This window comes from Myxocyprinus asiaticus, chromosome 5 (assembly GCF_019703515.2).
Source record: "Myxocyprinus asiaticus isolate MX2 ecotype Aquarium Trade chromosome 5, UBuf_Myxa_2, whole genome shotgun sequence".
Taxonomy (NCBI): Eukaryota; Metazoa; Chordata; class Actinopteri; order Cypriniformes; family Catostomidae; genus Myxocyprinus; species Myxocyprinus asiaticus.
In genome coordinates this window covers 30332924-30337872 of record NC_059348.1, presented here as the reverse complement: position 1 = coordinate 30337872, position 4949 = coordinate 30332924, and the positions used below count along the sequence as shown (strand labels likewise).

The following is a 4949-nucleotide window of genomic DNA, read 5'->3' as shown; positions in this document are numbered from 1 at the left end:
TCACCCAAATGAAAATTCTCTCATAATTTACTCACCCTCCTGGCATCCCAGATGTGTATGACTTTCTTTCTTCTGCAGAACACAAATTATGATTTTTAAAAGAATATTTAAGCTCTGTAGGTCCTCACAATGGAAGTGAATGGGTGCCAAAATTGTGAAGCTCCAAAATCCACATAAAGGGAGCATAAAAGTAATCCATATGACTCCAGTGCTTAAATCCATGTGTTCAGACCAGGGGTTGCATTAACCGAAAATTCTCCATCATTTACCGATTTTTTGAAACATTGACGATAATTTCAAATGCTTTCCGTCATTTTGACAGATAAAAAAAATAAACAAGAAAACCACTTAAACCTAGCGCATCTGTTTTGATTTCATTCTCTCACTCCCGCTTTGGGTGTGTATGTCCTGCCCCTGTTTATTGCCTGGTATCAACTTGCATTTAGGATGATCCTATCACAAGTGGACAGGAGGCATTGCCTTTGACAGACACATCACCATTTACACCTGGTCTTATATGCATCTCTTTTGACCAAATCTTTTCGTATCTTTTTGGAGTGTCACTCCATACATCAGTCATTATAGTATTGGGGGGGGGGGGGGGATGCTTACCGTTCCTGCCAATTATAATTGCATTTAATCTTGGTGCATTGCAAACATTAAATTTAGAGTGGGAATCTATGTTATTTTAATGGAGAACCTGTTTTAACTGAGCTGATGTGCTTGATATCAGACACACTGAAGTTCAGGGATGTCTGCACATGAGTGTTTGTGCTTTTCAAATTTTCCGACCAGGCGGTTATTTCCTTTTCAAGCCACACATAACTGGTAAAGTCATAAAAATCATGTTTTATCGCAGTGGTTGATTGACAGGTAGAATTTTCACCCTAGAACTCCTGATTCAAAATACGCTTGAGTCATAAATATGTTAGATATGATATGTAATGATATGTACTGTATATGCTATTATAATGGATGCTACACCCCTGAAGCTTCATTATTTATGAAATGAAAAGAAGTAGGCTATGACGATTAAAAAAAGATCATGATGGAAATTTTTCAACTCAGTCTGTCAGAGTGATGGATAAAGATTTTTTTCTAGCGCAACCTCTGGTTCAGACACGATGTGATAGGTGTGGGTGAAAAACAGATCAATATTTAAGTCTTTTTTATTATATATTCTCCTCTCTGCCAAGTAGGGGGTGATATGCATTAAGACTGTGAATCACCAAAAACAGAAGAAGAAGAATTGGAAAGTGAGAAGTTTTGAGGAATTTTAGAAAGAAGAGAATTTATATTAAAAAAAAAAGGGAAAAAAAGGGCTTAAATATTGATCTGTTTCTCACCCACACCTATCATGTCGCTTCAGAAGACACTGATTTAACCACTGGAGTCATCTGGATTATATTTATGTTTCCCTTTTGGACCTTAAATTTTGGAGCTTCAAAATGTTTGGCACCCACTCACTTGCATTGTAAAGACCTACAGAGCTGAGAAATTCTATTAAAAATCTTAATTTGTGTTTCAGCAGATGAAAGAAAGTCATACACATCTGGGATGCCATGGGGTGTTGAGTAAATGATGAGGGAATTTCCATTTTTGGGTGAACTATTCCATTTAGGCCACGTGTCAAAGAGTGCACAAAGCACAGTTTGTGTATTCTGTGCATGTTTCATACTTATTCAAACTGCATAATTCTGACTTGTGCCTAAAATAAATTTAATTAGTAATATAAACTCTACTTTAAATTCATTTTCATTTGATTTATCAGTGATAACTCCTCATCAAACGACCTAAATACCTGAAATCTGACAACGAAACAATTCAATGTGGTATTAACGCGCCATCTGTCGACAACAATAAAGACCACTAATGCTGAAAGTGATAGTTTTACTAGCCTACTAGACAATTTGAAAGATGGAAAATTGACCTGCATTAGCCATAACAAATTTAGACAGTTCTGTGAGGAGGGGCAAAATTATTGATTGCAAATTATTACAAAAACTAAAAAGGAATAATTTTACGTACATTAAACGTTAAAGAAAGAATGAAAGAAAGAAAGAAAAACGTATTGACTACTATTAAAAACGAAGAGATTCCTATGCACTCTTTGGACAAACATCTCATCAGGCGGCGAGATGCCTTTACTTTAAAAAGTGGATAAGTGGATAACCTCGCCTTTCATGTTACAAGATGAGTAAATGGCGTTAACAGTGTTATGAACAGCGATGGGAAAGAACTACCGCCGAACACTGCAAGTTTTTTTTTTCTCTGGAAACGGTCTTCCATAAAATCAACGGGTAACAGAACATTTATTCTAAAATGACTGATTTTATGACTTATCGCTGCATTGATTACATTTTATCCATTGATTTTTCCGTGACGGTACGTGGATTATAAATATTTTGGATCGTTGTAATTATTAGTGAGCCTGAAAATAATTGTATTATTGTTATTATTATTTTTAAATAATACAAGAATGTACAAATTAATGCGAGAGAATGCGCTCTGCACGATTGTTCAAAGACACGTGGTGGTATCTACTTTTGTTTTCTCCAAACACTCAAGACGGCAATAAATGTAACTCTAAACGAAAGTTTGAGAGGAGCTAATTCATCTAATCGTGACAATCATTGTGCAAGAGTGTATAAACACCCTCCACCATCTCCTGCCTTATTTTATCCATAATTACTAACTTCATTTATTAAGTAGTCGAGGCTCGAGCTCTATCTGTACAGCAACCCAAATATGTTTACCTTTATCATATACAAGGATTAGGCCTACGTGAATATGCAAACTTGTGAGCCATTTTATTCAACTTTGAGGCATGATATCCTAACGAAATATGAACACTGCTTACTGGCTACATAAACACAGCCATAGACACTCGAGGAAAAAGTATTGAAATTGGAAAATATCTGCTGCCCTAGGTGTGTACTAATGTTTGAGTAATAACACATTTTGGGGGGGTTGCGAAGGAGGAGCTTTCCAAGAGAAAAACAGTACACATCTTTTTCTTGGATCTTGGCTATGAAGTGCACCAAGAGGTCTGTGGCTTGCTCTGTCTCTTGGCTGTGCAACTAGCTTTCTTTGGACTTTCATCTGCCTCAGTAAGATATGTGTCTTTAAATGAGGGCACAGAACAAATTGAACATATCACCATGTCAGCACACCTTCACCCCAAACTATACTTTGATCAAACACAGGTGCATTTGATGAAAAAGAGGGTCACCTCTACACACAGACACATTTTTAAAGTTATCCGAGATGCTGTTTCTACCATGTTGACATTTACCAGCCACCAGTAAACCATCAGGACTTTGGCAAGAAATGGAATGAGATTTATGACAACAATTTGCCCCCTCTTGATCTTTACTGTTTGCTTCATCTTGAGGATGCTGCTGCCTCTCAGGTTTTGATTGAGTACATGGACCGAATGGTGGAGTACCTGGACTGGATGGTGTCCAGTGCCCCAAATGATGAGGTATCGATGGCTCACTTCCTCACTGGGTTTGCCACAGCGTACAATTTCATTTACACCTTTCTTGACACAAAGAGATGATTCTGATATCATGAGAAAGTATGATCAGTTACAGAGGAGCTTTTCGAGCTGTCCAAGCACAAAGGGTGGGGAAAGAAGTTTTTACAGAACCACCAGACAACTAATTTATTAGCCATCCTCATTGTGACAGGGAAGCATAATGACCCCATAACCATGATATGGAAGCAAGTAGCTGTAAACTACATGGAAAAGACCATGTTTCTCATCAGCCACATTGTTGATGGCTCCTTTGACGAGGGTGTTGTGTATGGTAGCTACACAGCAAAATCCATTACTCAATACGTACACAGCATTGCATAATTTTCAGATAGACAACATGCAAAACAACTGGCTGAGAGCTCATTTCATGTTTTACTATGCTACGTTGCTTCCTGGTTTTCAAAGAACTGTCGACATTGCAGACTCCAACTACAACTGGTTCTATGGGCCAGAGAGTCAACTTGTTTTTTTAGATGCATATGTGCTTCGAAATGACTCGGGGAACTGGATGGTACAGCAGATTAGGAGACATCATCCTAAAGATGGACCCATGATGCATCGGCAGCCAAGTGCTGGGCTACTTTACATACAGAGTACATATGGTATGATTCTGAGTTACTTCCACAGCCTCTGCCTGACTTCAACAAAGCAAACATGCACATTTTCTCTGACTGGGGTGTGGTGACATATAGGGCAGGATTACCTCAAGCCCAGGGTGCATTTGTCTCCTTTAAATCTGGAAAATTAGGAGGGCGAGCTGTGTATGATATTGTGCATGCTCGACCTTATTCCTGGGTGGAAGGCTGGGCAAACTTCAATCCAGGGCACGAGCACCCTGATCAGAACTCCTTCACATTTGCTCCAAATGGACAGGTTTTTGTTGCAGAGGCCTTGTATGGGACTAAATACAGCTATCTTAACAATGTACTAGTGTTTGCCCCCTCTCCCACTTGCCAGTGTAATCAATCATGGGAGGGGCAGTTGGGGGAATGTTCAAAGTGGCTGCGATGGGGAGAAAAAGAAGTTGGAGTTACTGCCGGGGAGGCCATTTCATCAGGACATGTTGTTTGTGAGTGGAGAGTCTGTGTCAGCTTATTCATCTGCCATGAAGCTAAAGAGCGTGTATCAGGCCCTGGTGCTTCTTAACTCTCAAACGTTACTAGTGTAAGACCATGTTGAGAAACAAGAGCACTCCCCTCTCAGTTCTCTCAGTGTGTTTTTCCACAATCTTGACATCGATTTCAGGTACGTTCCACACAGGTCTTTAGAAAAGTACAATGGAGCGCTGATGGATGTGTGGGATGCCCATTACAAAATGTTTTGGCTTGACACGCAAGGATCAAGCCCAGTTGCCAGGATACAAGAGGCAGAGCAGGCAGCAGAATTCAAGAAGAGATGGACACGGTTC

The 4949-nt window shown here is 39.3% G+C and overlaps 1 pseudogene; it reads left to right on the top strand.

Moving 5' to 3' along the window:
- The first annotated feature begins 3161 nt into the window (after window positions 1-3161).
- Window positions 3162-4709, top strand: LOC127441164 (dermatan-sulfate epimerase-like protein; annotated as a pseudogene).
- The last annotated feature ends 240 nt before the right edge of the window (window positions 4710-4949 follow it).